Below are 16,419 nucleotides of genomic sequence, written 5' to 3'. Positions count from 1 at the left end.
GGCTAGTTCCTCAAACTTTTGTTTCTGAGTTGTTCCTCTGAATTTGATACCCATACGATCAATATGTCCCATCAGGTTAGTGTTAGCTAGAGAAAAGAAAAACAATAGTTTTAGTCAGGATTTGGCCAAATGCCGAAAGAAGAGAAAAGTTTTTAATAAATTAAAATGAATTAGGAATGAATACTAAACAGAAATTAAAAGAATAATTAAGGAAGAAATAAAAATATAATAATAGAATAATAAAATAATTTGTGGGTTGTCTCCCACTAAGCGCTTTGTTTAATGTCGCAAGCTCGACATAAAAACAATCAATTATAATCTATGATTTCTGGAGGCATTTCGTCTAAGTGCAAGACTTGCGAATCTTCATTGTTCTCTGCATAGTGATAATGTTTTAGACGTTGCCCGTTTACGGTAAATGGTTCCATAGATTTGCCTTTAATTTCTACTGCTCCACTGGGAAAGACATTAGTGATTTGAAAAGGACCTGACCATCTAGATCGTAGTTTTCCCGGAAATAACTTTAGTCTGGAGTTAAATAAAAGGACTGTATCGCCTTGTTTGAAGATTTTCCTTGATATGCGCTTGTCATGCCATTGTTTATTTCTTTCTTTGTAGATTCTGGCATTTTCGTAAGCGTCTCTTCTGAGTTCCTCTAATTCGCTTATATCAAGGATTCTCTTTTCACCGGCGGCTTTATAGTTTAAATTTAGTTTTTTAATAGCCCAATAGGCTTTATGTTCTAATTCTACCGGGAGGTGACAGGATTTTCCATAAATTAGCTTAAATGGGGTTGTCCCTATGGGTGTTTTGTAAGCAGTTCGGTATGCCCATAAAGCTTCTGGTAATTTCAATGACCAGTCTTTCCTTGAAGTGGCGACTGTTTTTTCTAGTATCTGTTTGATCTCTCTGTTAGATACTTCCACTTGCCCACTGGTTTGAGGGTGGTAAGGTGTCGCTACTTTATGTCTTACGCCATACTTAAGCAGTAGTTTTTCGAGTACTTTGGATATGAAATGCGATCCACCATCACTGACAACTACTCTTGGGACACCAAACCTTGGAAATATTATATTCTTAAAGAGTCTAGTTACTACTCGTGTGTCGTTTGTTGGAGAAGCTATAGCTTCAATCCATTTTGATACGTAGTCAACTGCCACGAGTATGTATTTGTTGCCGAAAGAGGATGGAAAAGGTCCCATGACGCCCTTTTGTGGCATCTCGTCACGTCTAGATATGTTTCCTGTACGTTGACATCTGTCACATTTCTTAATAGTTGCATGTACATCCTTCCATATACTTGGCCAATAAAAACCGGCTTGTAGGATTTTAGAGCAGGTCTTGGATGTACTTGCGTGTCCACCATAAGGAGCGGAGTGACAGTGTTGGATTATACTTTCTACCTCTTCTTCGGGTATACACCGACGGAAAATACCATCAGGACCTCTTTTAAAAAGTAAGGGGTCATCCCAGTAATATTGTTTTATATCATAGAAGAATCGTTTCTTCTGTTGGTATGATAAGGTAGATGGAACTATTCCGGCAGCTAAATAATTGACGAGGTCAGCGTACCACGGTGTAACATATATTGCTAAGGTAGTTTCTACCTGTTTATCAGCGTTATTTTCTTCTAAAGTAGCTATAAGCTTATCGTACGAGAAATCATCGTTAATTGCTGTTCTTTCCGGTTCAAGGTTCTCAAGTCTAGAGAGGTGATCTGCTACTACGTTTTCAGTTCCTTTCTTGTCCTTGATTTCCAAATTGAACTCTTGTAGTAACAGGATCCACCTTAGGAGTCTAGGTTTTGCATCCTTTTTAGTTAAGAGGTATTTGATAGCAGCGTGGTCAGTGTAGATGATTATTTTGGCTCCGACTAAGTAAGAACGAAATTTATCTAGCGCAAACACTACTGCTAGAAGTTCTTTCTCGGTTGTGGCGTAATTCATTTGTGCTTCATCTAGAGTTCTACTTGCGTAATATATAACATGAAGCTTTTTATCTTTTCGTTGTCCTAAAACAGCACCTACAGCGTAATCGCTGGCATCACACATTATTTCGAATGGTTCATTCCAATCTGGTGTCTGCATTATGGGTGCGGAGATCAGTGCTTGTTTAAGCGTTTGAAATGCTTCTAAACATTTATTGTCGAATATGAATTCAGCATCTTTCATCAATAATCTGGTCAACGGTTTAGTTATTTTAGAGAAGTCTTTAATGAATCGTCGGTAAAAACCGGCATGTCCTAAGAAGCTTCGTACTTCTCTCGCAGTCTTCGGAGGTTGAAGGTTTTCGATTACCTCTATTTTGGCCTTGTCTACTTCAATTCCTCTATTTGAGATGATGTGTCCTAAAACAATTCCTTCTTGTACCATAAAGTGGCATTTTTCCCAATTAAGTACTAGGTTTACTTTTACACATCGCTCTAGAACTTTCTCTAGGTTTTCAAGACATTCTTCAAAGCTTTGTCCGCATACGGAAAAGTCATCCATAAATACTTCCATGATGTTTTCTAGAAAATCGGCGAATATTGCCATCATGCATCTTTGGAAAGTTGCAGGAGCATTACACAAGCCAAACGACATTCGTCTATAAGCGAAGGTACCAAAAGGGCACGTGAATGTTGTCTTTTCTTGGTCATCAGGGTGAATTGGTATTTGAAAGAAACCTGAGTAACCGTCTAGATAGCAGAAATGTGAATGTTTTGCTAATCGTTCTAACATTTGGTCAATGAATGGTAAAGGGAAATGATCTTTTCGGGTTGCTTTGTTTAGTTTCCTATAGTCAATGCACATTCTCCATCCCGATTCGATTCGTTTGGTTATAGTTTCTCCTTTTTCATTTTCAATGACTGTTATGCCTCCTTTCTTTGGTACTACGTGTACAGGACTAACCCATTTGCTATCAAATATAGGATATATGATACCTGCCTCTAATAACTTGGTTATTTCCTTCTTCACTACCTCACTTAGGATCGGGTTTAGTCTTCTCTGGTGTTCCCTAGAAGTTTTACAGTCTTCTTCTAACATGATGCGGTGCATACAAATAGAAGGACTTATTCCTTTAAGATCGGTGATGTTGTAACCTAGTGCGGTTGGATATTTTCTTAAGATATGCAGGAGTTTTTCTGTTTCGAGTGTTCCTAGGTCAGCATTAACTATCACTGGTCGTTCAAGCTCTAAGTCTAGGAATTCATATCTCAGATTCTTGGGAAGTGTTTTCAGGTCTAAGGTTGGTTTCTTGAGGCATTGCGTAGGGTCCGGTGTTATTGCTAAACATTGGTTAAGTTTGTCTTCTACAAGGTAGTCAGATGATTTGTCTTTTTCTAACTCCGTTTCTTTTATGCATTCATCGATGATATCCATGAAGTAACATGTATCTTCTATTGCAGGTACTTTCAAAAATTGGGAAAGGATGAACTCAATTTTCTCTTCTCCTACTTCGAAAGTGAGTCGTCCTCGTTTTACGTCTATGATTGCACCGGCGGTTGCTAAGAACGGTCTTCCCAGTATAATGGGTGTAACTTCATCTTCTCTAATATCCATAATTATAAAATCAGTTGGAATGTAGAATTGACCTATGCGCACTGGAACGTTTTCAAGAATTCCTACAGGATATTTTACGGAACGATCTGCTAGTTGCACAGACATTTTAGTTGGTCTTAATTCTCCCATTTCAAGTCTCTTGCATATGGATAAAGGCATAACACTAATACCGGCTCCTAAATCGCATAAGGCTTTGTCAATGACAAATTTTCCTATGTGACAGGGTATAGAGAAACTACCTGGGTCTTTAAGTTTAGGAGGCATATTCTGTATTATAGCACTACATTCAGCAGTAAGTGTAACGGTTTCGCTATCTTCAAGTTTCCTTTTATTAGAAAGAATTTCTTTTAAAAACTTGGCATATGAGGGCATCTGCGTAATAGCTTCTGTAAACGGAATTGTGACGTTTAATTGTTTTAGTAGGTCGACAAATTTTTTAAATTGGCCCACATCTTTGGTTTTAACAAGCCTTTGAGGGTAAGGGATAGGTGGTTTATAAGGTGGTGGAGGTACATAAGGTTCCTTCTTTTCTACGGTTTCCTTATTACTCTCTGCCTTTTCCTTAGGTTCACTTTCCTCAGTTGACCTTTCAGAGTTTTGGTTTTCTATCCTTGGGTCAGACGGTCCTTCCACTTCCGTTCCACTTCTCAGTATAATTGCATGAGCGTGGCTTCTTGGGTTAGGTTGGGGTTGGCCAGGAAATGTACCAGCTGGGGCAGCAGTAGGCGCTTGTTGTTGAGCTACTTGTGATATTTGCGTTTCCAGCATTTTGTTATGAGTAGCCAGGGCATCTACTTTACTTGCTAGTTGTTTAATTTGTTCGCCAGTGTGTACATTCTGGTTTAAGAAATCTTTATTGGTTTGCTGTTGAGAAGCTATAAAGTTCTCCATCATGATTTCCAAGTTGGATTTCCTAGGGGCGTTATTGTTAGATGTAGATGGGGTCGGCTTCTGATATCCCGGAGGTATAGCTGGGGCTTGATTTGGAGATTGTCCAGGTGCGTATAGAGCATTATTATTCTTATATGAAAAATTTGGATGATTCTTCCAATTTGAGTTATAGGTATGCGAATAGGGGCTTCCTTGAGCATAGTTTACTTGCTCCGCTTGGATTCCTGTTAGGAGTTGACAATCTGCAGGAGTGTGACCTTGGATTCCACAGACTTCGCATTTCTGAGTTATGGCAACTACTGTGGCTGGTGGTGATACATTTAAACTTTCAATTTTCTGGACCAGAGCATCCACTTTTTCATTAACATGATCAAGGTTACTTATCTCGTACATGCCAGTTTTCGTTTGAGGTTTTTCCACCATTGTTCGTTCGGTTCCCCACTGATAGTGGTTTTGAGCCATGCTTTCGATAAGTTGGTAAGCGTCAGCATAAGGTTTGTTCATTAGCGCACCACCTGCGGCGGCATCTATTGTTAACCTCGTGTTGTACAGGAGACCATTATAGAATGTATGAATTACTAACCAGTCTTCTAAACCATGGTGTGGACAAAGTCTCATCATGTCTTTGTATCTTTCCCATGCTTCGAAAAGAGACTCGTTATCTTTCTGTTTAAATCCATTTATTTGGGCTCTTAACATAGCTGTTTTGCTTGGCGGAAAATATCGAGCAAGAAAAACTTTCTTCAACTCGTTCCATGTGGTGACTGAGTTGGAAGGAAGAGATTGAAGCCATCTTCTAGCGCTATCTCTTAAAGAGAAAGGAAAAAGACGAAGTCGAATTGCCTCTGAAGTGACACCATTAGCTTTAACAGTATCAGCGTATTGGACAAATACGGATAAATGAAGGTTAGGATCCTCGGTAGGATTCCCAGAGAATTGGTTTTGTTGCACTGCCTGCAACAGTGAAGGTTTGAGTTCAAAGTTGTTTGCTTCGATTGCAGGTGGAGCAATACTTGAATGCGGTTCATCTTGTGATGGAGCGGCGTAATCTCTAAGAGCACGAGCTGGTTCTGCCATCTCGGGTATCGAAGGGAAAATATTTTTGAAATCAGGAAGTTCTACAGGAGGGAGATTGTTTGCAGCACGATATTCCCGAATTCGTCGTAAGACTCGGAGATATAGTTCGATATCGTTGATTCGTAAGTAGAGCGGTTTGCCTTGAGAGCGAGTACGTGGCATACAAATCAACGAAAGAAAGAAAAGAAAAATAAAAGCCTTAGTCTCTACAGCGTAACAGGAGAGTTACGATATCGACTAAATAAAAGTCCCCGGCAACGGCGCCAAAAACTTGATCGCTCGACTTTATGAGTCGAATTGGGGTACAAACTGCAAGTGCACAGTTCTATCGCGTAGTTTTAAAAGATATCGATCCCACAGGGACTTATGAATCGATATACCGTTATCTAAGGTTACTTCGTAAAGCTAAGGCAGGCAATACTTTGATTTTTGGGGGAAAAGGCTAAAACTAAACTAAATTCTAGATTAAATATCAATAAAGCGGATATCGGTATGTAGTTCGTCGTAATTAGGGAATCAATTCTTTATTGGTTTCTTGGTTTTAAAGTAAATCTTTTCAGTTGACGCTATTGGTTAAAAGTTTTATCTCAAACTCTCGCTCTGTTGAATAAACTATGATTTTATATTAACGTAGCTGTCACTTATAGTTAAGTCAAAAACCACTTTTTGAAAACAATAGAATCCGTAGAAACTCTTTTTAAGAAAACACTAATCGTTTAAACACCCTTATCTCAAACTCTCGCTCTGTTGACTTAGGTTATATAATTAAACTCAAATGCTTAACTCTCGCCCTCACATTCAATCTTTAAAAATACTTTTTGAAAAAGGTTAGAATTTAATTAACTCTAAAAATTGCTCTCGCCCTGATCTAGAGTTAATGTCCAATTTACACTGTCCAGTCAAAACCTCAAACTCTCGCTCTATTGATTTTAACTTCTTTATGTCTTTTACTTTCGTACAAAAACTTTGTTATTAAACCTGTAAATTGAGACCGTAAAAAGAGTGATTTTAATTTTAAACTTAATTAAACCAACTTAGTTTTGATTCCTTCATTCCGCTTACTTTACATACCGATACCTAAATAAATCAGCCAGACATGCCAAACAGACTTAAATAAATAACATGCATAAACATATTCATCACAGGCAAGCAGCAAAAATTAATAATAAAAACAAGCATATATAAATTCAACAAATAAATAAAGAACCTGAATAATTAAATAGCAGTCTTGAACACTCCACCACATACCGGTTGGATTTGTTCTTAAGTTCTTCAATCAGGCAGAAAAATAAAACGAAGGAATAAAAAAAACTAGATTCTAACGTAAGGTTAGATCCGGTAAAAGGTACACAATAGTTTCCGGTGTAGAAACTATTGTGCGAAAAATTAATTAAGAGCTGGAAAAAGAAAATAGAATTGCAAAAGGAAAACAATATAAAAATTTGTCAAAGTAATACTGTAAAAATATGCCTAAGCTGCTGGAAGAAGAAAGAATGCGAAAACGGCAAAAATCTGGAAAAAGCGTGGAACCCTGAGCTTTCCAAAAAGCTACTATTTATATCCACCTCCTGCAACTGCTTCCGCGTCAAAAGTCTTCAACGTGCAGAATAGTTGGGCGTGGAAATAGGGCTCAACTCTCTCTCAACGTCTCTGAAGCGTTCCTTGTGCCTCAAATATAGGGGAATGGTGTGACGTCCGTCACACCATGTGTGACGCTCGTCACACAAGTGCATATAGCGTGACGCTCGTCACAACCTCTGTGGCGCTCGTCACAGGCACAACGCCTGTGCCTTCTTTGGGCTGGGCTTGGCTTTTGTTATTTGTTTCCAGAAACTTCTTTTTGCACCTCCTTTTCTTCCTTTTTTTACTTTTGCTTCAAATAGATACCTGAGATAAATAGAAAGGAAATACCGCGTAATATCTGATAAAATGAAATAAATTAAAGTAAATAATAATATAATTTAATTGAATTAAATCCTAAAATATGATATAATTTCGTGTTATCACTACTAATAACCATATATGTTTCTCTGCTCATACCAAGAAGTTAGATGTGAGTATGATTAAACAAATGGAATCCCCTTTCATTGAAGATGAAGTGGTGGAAGCTATGAAGGGGCTCAAGAGCAATGTTGACCCTGGTCCTAATGGTCTTCTTGCCGTTTTTTATCATAAGTATTGGGATCTTGTGGGAAAAGACATCACTAAAACCATTCTCAATATCCTTAACAATGATGAGAATCCTAAAATATTCAATAACACTTTTATCAGTCTTATTCCCAAGACCAAACACCCCACTAAACCCTATGAGTATGTACATATATTCTTATGTAATGTGATTATGAAAATCACTACTAAGACTATTTCCAACAGGTTATAAAAGATTCTTTCTCATATCATTAGTGAAAATCAAAATGCCTTTGTTCAAAACAGGTTGATCAGTGATCACCCCATGATAGCCTATGAGGTTTTCAACTTTGTTAATAATGCTAAAAATAGGAAGCATGGGTACATGGGTATCAAGATTGATATGGAAAAAGCCTATGATAGGCTTGAATGGAACTTTATCAAAAATACTCAGACTAGTCTTGGCTTTCCTTATCATTTTACTCGCACTATTATGAAGTGTGTTGAAAATGTATCTTTCTCTATCGTCATAAATGGTTTGCCACTTACCATATCAACCCATCTAGAGGAATAAGATAGAGAGACCCCACCCTTATCTTTTTATCTTATATGCTGATGTTTTATTTAATCTCAATAGACAAGTCCATGAGATGAATAACTTTCATAGTATTAAAATTAATAAACATGCCCTTAACATCACCCATCTTTTGTTTTGTATATGATAGTCTAATATTTTGTAAGGCAAAGGAAAAAGATGTGAGGAACCTCATCAACATCATAAATATATACCAAGACAACTCTAGGCAAAGAATCAACTTGCAAAAATCAGAAGTTATGTTCAGATCAAATACCAACAATACCAAAATGGAGAAAACTTCTACTCTCTTGGGTATTCCTATAGTCCAGAGATTAAAAACTACCTAGGATTACCTACGCGTATTGGCATATATAAAATTCAAAGCTTCAACTTCATTCTAGATAGAATTAGGAAAAAGCTTAAGGTGTGGAAAGCTAACACATTATTTTTTGCAAGTAGAGCTACTTTAATTAAAGTTGTGGCCCAAGCAATCCATACTTATGTTATGAGCTCATTTTTAATTCCTAAAGAGGTGTGAAAAAGGATGGCCGTCCTTATATACAAGTTTGAGTGGGGATAAAAAAAAGATTCATTGGCTGAAGTGGAAAGACCTTTGCAAATCTAAAAATAAAGGTGTTTTGGGATTTAGAGATTTACATGACTTCTATAAAGCCCTTATTGCTAAGTAGGTTTGTATATTTCACACTAGGGGTGTTCGTGGTTCATGAATTGAATTGAACCGAACCATATTAATGATTCAATGCAGTTTTTAAAAACCACTTTAGCAAAAAGTGGTTAATCTGTTTAATCAATTCAATTCGGTTTAAAACCAATTCAGAACCGGTTCATAATTTAAAACTAGTTTAATTTATTTAAACCAGTTTAAAACCATTTTTTTAAAAAATTGGATTAATTTTTTCACCAAATTCCAAACTGGTTTTTTTATATATTTAGAAAAACTGTTTCTTTTTTGTTTTTATAATAAAATTGAATTCAAATTTTAAACCTCTTTGAACCAGGTTCATTTTATTTTATGTAATACATAAACCATTTTTCACTTTTAGCCATTTTCCATACTTAAACCTTGATTCATTACACCATTCAATTCCATAAACCATGTCGTTTTATGTACAATTGTACCATTCAATATCCCATAATAAAATTTTATTCATTAATAATCCATGTCATTACAATCATAATCCATACATTCACTTTTCAATTTCTTAAACCTAAATCCATATTATATTCTACCTTACATTGATTTTCAAAACCATTCACCAATAAACTTCATTACAATATTTCAAGCTTAACCATACATTACATTTCCATAAACCACAAATTCATGTTACAACCATTTCTAAACATACCCAGAACCATGAACCATAATACATTTCAAATACATTAAACCAACATTTTCCTATGAATTCATTCCAATTTCCAAATGTTCAATTCATTTCCAAACATACATACATTAACACCATTTCATTCATTCAAAAATCCATGCATACATTTATTGTCAATTTACAACAATACAAAATTTACAACAAAAATCCATATCCAATTCAAGCAATGCATTCCATATCCATTCAGTTCAAGCATCCAATCCATGATACACAACCTGCAAATGAAACGGAAAATTCAAGTTATTTTCACTAACAATTTAATTGTACCTCCATTTTTAACCTGTCAAATAACAAAGCAAAAAACGAGTTCTCCTTACACAAAACCTGCAAAAACAGAGTTCCAACAATAATCTCTAACTCATTTTTTCCTAACAACTTACAAACCTCTTAACTGAACCACATCCAAAATGGAAACAATCTCAACCATTTCTAACCTCCAATTGATAACCAAGCCAGCAACTGCTACAAAAACCTTAACTCTGCACAGAAATGATAGGAGAATTCTTCACAACCTCACATAACAGAGATCACCAAAAAAGGGCCTACAAACAGATTTCAACAAAACTCTCACAACAACATAATCATAGCCAGAACCAGGAAAGCGAAAAAGAAACAAAATTAAATAGAAGATTCTAACATAATGGAATAAGATAAATAAACAGAGGAAAGCAACTCACAAGCACTTTCAGAGAAACTTTTCACCACACTGGAAAAAACTGATAACAGGAGGAAACAAAACTTGATAACTCTCTCTAACTGCTTCAACTAGCCCATAACAGTTTTCTAACCCAACTGTCATAACAGAATGCAAAAACTGAATCCTAACCTCCAACAAAACCCTCCTTTCTACTAACTAACTGAATTAACCACCCCTATAACCTCTTCAGCCTCTAACTGATCAAACCTCCAACAGAAAAATTAATTAACAACAATTAAAAACATACAAATTTGAAATTTAAATTCAAAACAGAACAAAACCGCACTAAAAGAGAAGAAATAACCTTTTTTAAATAATTCAGAAGAGGCGAAACCAGTTCCAGTAATAAGGAGAGAAAGAAACTGCCCTAATCCAAGACCAAAAAGAATCAAGATTTTCTTAATATGTCTTCATCATTTTCAGGAGAACACAAATCAACCAGTAGATTAAAATTCAAATAAAATCCTATCAAGACTAAAAGCAATTTTCAGATATTATTTCAATTCAAAGTGAAATTGAGAGCAGAAAATAACAGGTTTACCTCAAAAAGAGTCGAGACAAAAGAGTTTCTACGAGCAAGATCCGAGTAGAGAAGGTGAAATCTGGTGAAATCAAAACCGAGTTAAATCGAAACCGAGTGAAAATGGAACATACCGAAAATGAAATCGAGTGAAATTTGAAATCAATTGAAATCGAAATCGATTCAAAACAAATAGAAGGTGAAATTGAAATTGATCTTGAGTTTGAATTGGAGAGAAGATGAATTAGGGTCCATATTTCATATTTGGGGAAGAACACGTAATGTGAAAATGAAAAGGTTATGATAATAGTAACTTTCTAAGAAATATTAAAAGATTATAATTAAAATATTTATCATTTTAATATAATGATTTATTAAGTTTATTGAATTTGTTAAATAATAGTATTTATATTTTAGATAAAATTTTGGAAAGAGTTTATAAGAGTTTAAACTGATTTTTAAATTCAATTAGATTAATTGAATTGGTTAAAATAAATAATTCAATTTATTAACCATTTAAATAGTTTAAGTTTTTTATGGTTCAATTCAGTTCAGATTAGATATTTGGATCAGTTAACCAAATTTTTGAACACCCCTATTTCACAGATATCCTATTTCTTTGGTAGCCAAGTTTCTTAAGATTAAACATTATCCGAAAATAGATATTCATAAAGTTAACCTTAGTAGAAGGCCTAGCTATCTTTCAGGAGAATACACAACTGCAGCTAGATCATTACTAAAAGGAGTTGATGAATTATAGGGAATGGGAAACAAGTGAATGTTTGGAATGACAATTGGATCCCAAATCTATGTAGATTTAAACTCTTAACACAGAAACCCATGTCTACAAGGGTTAATGAAGTTAGGGATCTCATAGATGAGGAGAAAGGTTGTTATGATTCTAACATTATAAATAGATTGTTTATTTATATAAACAAAAATAATATACTTAGTATACCTCTTTAATCTCTGGATGAAGAAGATACTCTGAGTTTGAGAGCAAACAAGGATGGTAAATACAATGTAAAATAAGGTTATTACAATATTAAGGATTGCGAATAACATATGAACCCTAATAACTCTAACATGACTAGGGACAAGGTTTTTTGGAAGTAAATCTAGAGTAGCAGGGTCGCTCATAGACAAAAGTACCTAATGTGGAGAGTTCTAAATTCTTGCTTTTTTGTTAGAGAGAACCTAAACAAGAGAGGTATCCAATGCTATCCCCTCTTCCCTAGATATAACTCTAGCTTATAGTCCATTGACCACTATTTCAGAACATGTGATTGGTCAAACCATGTATGGGTTAGGTTACAACATAATATTAGGTTCTATAACACTAATTCTCAGAACTTCAATTTCAATGACTGGATTAGAAACAACATTCACAGCATGAACAACAATAACCTATCTCTTTTCATAAAGCTAACCGATGAAGTCTGTAACGCTAGAAACACAACTATTTTTAAATAAGTATACACACTTGTTGGTGGCAACATCAAGAGAGCTACCAATAACCACACAACTTTCTTCACCATGGAGGAGAAAAGCAGATGTAAGAACCCTGACACTCAAACAAAATCAGAGGCTACTTGTCAGAACAATAGCAATATCCAGGAAGAAAATATAACTAAGTATGGAAAGAGTACTCATTTGTGGAAGAAATCATGCAAAGGCAATTCTTATGCTGAGAACAAAGTTAAAGCCAAAAAGACTCATACTGTAAATCTTCAGCAAAACAATCAATTCAGGAATGTTAGAAGTGTCAAAAATCACATCAAAAATAAGTTTACTCAAGCAACGAGGAATAAAACAAAAGGGAATTACTCTCCTATGAACCATCATAAGAGCAACATCAGTGGTATAATAAAGAGGCAGTTGAGTCTGGAGAATAATAACATATGTGCTAACATTATGGTCAACTTACATTTGAATATCAATAATAAAAGCTCATCTTAGATTCACCAGAAGAGCAATAAGGTGCAAAAACGCATGAATATGAAGAAGGATAACATGATGTATATCAATAATCATGATATTAGGAAGTGTAAGGGATGCAATAATATTCAAGTTAACGAAAAAGTATAAGAGAGACCTTCCCAACAATTATGACAAAGGTAAGGCTCCGATGAACGATAATGTTTCACCCAAGGACAAAACCAACAGAAATAATGTTAAGAGACTTGCAGAAGACTGAGAGTAATAACGATAACGACCAGACATATAGAAAAGAGAACCTTATGCTTTCAATAGACAAGCTGAAACTTTGAAACAATAATTTTAAGGATAAAAATAGCAACAACGATTCTCAACATCTGTATGTGAAAGACCATGATTCCACGATTTGGGTTTATTGCAATACTGATGCAATTCTTGTTGCTAAGGATATTTGGGGACTATGAGCTATGTTATGGAATCATCAATACAAGATTATTGATCTCGCTTGCAACAGAATGAAGGGCGATGAAGATCCAACTGAAGCTGAGATGATGACACTGTTAACGTCGTTTAGGAAAGTGGAGGAGAATGGATATTGAAAAGTATGGTTTAGATCGGACAACATGCAAATTATGAAGTTGATGAATGAAGATTCTCAACATCTTTCTATAACTAAGGTTGTGTGTGATTCAGAACAATGAAAAAAGTAAGCAGATGTTGAGAATACTAAGGATTCGTATGTTTCTCGTAATGAGAATAAGGAAGCTCATGAGGTAGCTAGAGATTGTGCTTTCATGGGTATTAATGTTTGGGCCCAGGGGAACAGAAAGCCCGGTACTAATTATAACAATAATAGTCATTAATCTACCACGTTTTTGGATTAAAACAAAACTGAATACAATTGTTTTTGGATTTTCTTAGTAAGAAAATCTACTTTCCCAAACTAGAAATCAATTTTACTTAACAATGTTATTTAATTTTAGTAAAAGAAATCAATTTTTTTACGAAAAGAAACAAATTTATCTACTATACAGATCATATAACATACGTGCATGCATTGTTAACAATTGATCCATATTAAAAGTGCTTTCAAATAAATGTCAGTCGTCAATTCAATGCTCTCCGTTGTATTTTTTATTTGAAACATGAGTATTTTAGAAATTAACAGAGAAAGATGGTTATTTGAAATTTTTTATTATTTAAAAAAAATGGGTTGGCCGAGTACTTGGACCTATGATTGCAGAGGTCCAATATTCGAAACCCTCTTTAATGTTAAAAATGGAGAAATCTTCAAACTTTAAGAACCAATTTTTTTTTACCTGTGCGACTTTAGAATTCACCTTATATGACAAGGGTGAATTGATTATTAATCCAAATATATTTACTCTATTTTAAGGTTGGAGTGTAAAAAAATCTTACAATCAAAGAGATTTATATTTTTTAATAAACCGTAAAAATGAAGGAAATATATTGAAATGTCTTTGAAATGAAAAAGCTTATTAGAATTTTATACAACTAAAGCGTTGAAAGAGAATTTTTCTCTTTATTTATTGTGAACTAAATTGAATCTAAGAAATCAAAAGTTGATTAATCCAAAGGAAAACCATAGTGCCTCAAATAAAACAACTTAGAACACTTAAACAAACTAAGACACTTGAAGATGTATAAAACTAGACCTCAAATGTCGCAGGTAAGGAACTCGAACCTCACTTTAAGTCACATTTTCTAAAGTCTAAACTTTCTTTCCCAAATTGAATCTTTTATTTTGAAACTTATATTTCGAAATAAGTAACCTTCTCTTATATATCTTATACTACTTAACTTTCAAATAATAAAAAAATGTTAGTTAGGTCAATTGAATTGGTGTTTTATTTATATATATTTTAATTTTATTTATGTTACATGCTAATTTTCCCGTATATTCCATGTTTGTTTTTAATGAAGCAACATATTTTTTTAGGACTTTAGTGTATGATTTTCATACTTGGTTGAAGGATAGTGACTTGATTTATGAAAGAGGGACCTCAGTATATTGTTATGGTATACCGTTACATGCACGGAATGTGAGATTTTTTTGGGGAACTTCCTCCGGTTAAAGGAATATTGTTGAAAATAGAAGAATGTACTATTAATAAATTGAGGTTGGATTATGCTCATATTTTGATCACTACAAAACTGGTGGGGGAAATAAATGGGGTTGAGGATTTTTGGATTGACGGGAAGAAATATCCAATTTGATTGTGGAAGACTTGGAGTTTGGCCCAATGGATGACACTTGTCTACCTAAGTATAAGGAGGAGAATAAGTCTCAGGGTATTGAACTGAGTCGCAATTTTGAAGACGTGCCCTTGGTTGATAACATTGTGAATCAACTCCACATCAATTGGTCAACACGTGTAAATGAAATAAGAAGGAGTGATGATGATCAATGTAAGAAAAATTTGAATTAAAAGGCTATTAATGAATGGCAATGACCTTGGAGTTATGAATCTATCAAAAATAAAGAAACAACGGAGGAAGTAAATTCTGATGGTAAGAAAATTGAAAATTTTCACAATAAGCAAGGAAGGGAAGATGCTCGCGTGATCCAATAATAGGAAATTTGTATCATCTGTACTTGATCTGAAAAGAGTGGAAAGGTTATCAACTTAAGATAGGTATGATTTAATTCACTCTCCTAAGGGAATAAAAGAAGGAAAAACTTTTAGTAGTTCGTTGAGATCATTGTCTAAGAAAAAGGATGAGGGTTATTTGTCGGTGGGATCAAAGGCTTCAAGTTCTAATAAGGATTAGAAAAATTAGATGGCATTACATGGTAAAACTCAGGAGGTTGTCGATGATGTTTGAAATTCTGGCGTAGTCAGAATTCAGATGTTCTACTCCAAGTAATGACATCTGATCTAACATTGTTACTAATACAGCAAGACAGTTATACAAATTAAAACCTAGTACTGATATGCACACATTCACAGATGTCACGACATCTGCTACTATATCACCATAGAATGGAAGAACACCCAGTTCTGTCCATCTGGTACAAAGACACCGCAGAGATCCAACATAACACTTACTTCTGTTGAGCCTGCACAGTTATCAGCATGATGTCTGAACATTGAATTGAACATCACCTGTTATAGCATTACAGGTTTACCTTATTTTATAACAGACAGAAGGTAAAAACACAGGTAATTGTTAACCCAGTTCGGTGCAACATCACCTACGTCTGGGGGCATACCAAGCCAGGAAGAAGATCCACTATCAGCAGTATTAATTCAGAGTTAAACTCCCCCGTTTACAACTCTTCACTTAATCCCTACCCAATGCAATCTATACCTAGGAACTCCTAGATAGAAACCTCCAGTTTCCATTCCTATCACTACAATTACAATGTAATGCTAAACAACTTGAACTTGCTTCACAGCTTCGTTCAAGAACATAATCACTCTTGCCTACAGGCTTTGAGTTACAAATACTCTCAGCTTTGAACACTGAGAAACACATGGTAACCTTCCCACAGATTGGGAGGTTTACCTCACACACACCCCTAAATTTTCATTCTAAGAGGCTTACAAATCCTAGGTTACAATATAATAATTATAACCTAAGCACCCATTTGGATTTGGGCCTTCAAAAATCGCAGCAAACTT

At 34.9% G+C, this 16,419-nt stretch overlaps 1 long non-coding RNA gene and 1 other non-coding gene across 2 annotated transcripts; one reads left to right on the top strand and one right to left on the bottom strand.

The window, feature by feature from the left end:
- The first annotated feature begins 5,025 nt into the window (after positions 1-5,025).
- Positions 5,026-5,132, top strand: LOC127078052 (small nucleolar RNA R71). Its single transcript, XR_007787799.1, has one exon. It is a non-coding gene; the product is annotated as a small nucleolar RNA R71 (small nucleolar RNA).
- A 4,479-nt stretch (positions 5,133-9,611) lies between these two features.
- Positions 9,612-10,688, bottom strand: LOC127135514 (uncharacterized). The gene is made up of 3 exons (XR_007808595.1): positions 10,295-10,688; positions 10,052-10,159; positions 9,612-9,832 (listed from the first exon to the last, which is right to left on the bottom strand). It is a non-coding gene; the product is annotated as an uncharacterized LOC127135514 (long non-coding RNA).
- Between the last annotated feature and the right edge of the window lie 5,731 nt (positions 10,689-16,419).

The sequence above is a fragment of the Lathyrus oleraceus genome, chromosome 4, assembly GCF_024323335.1.
Source record: "Lathyrus oleraceus cultivar Zhongwan6 chromosome 4, CAAS_Psat_ZW6_1.0, whole genome shotgun sequence".
In the NCBI taxonomy this organism is placed as follows: Eukaryota; Viridiplantae; Streptophyta; class Magnoliopsida; order Fabales; family Fabaceae; genus Lathyrus; species Lathyrus oleraceus.
Note: the sequence above shows the minus strand (reverse complement) of the source record. Positions and strands in the feature narration are given on the sequence as shown.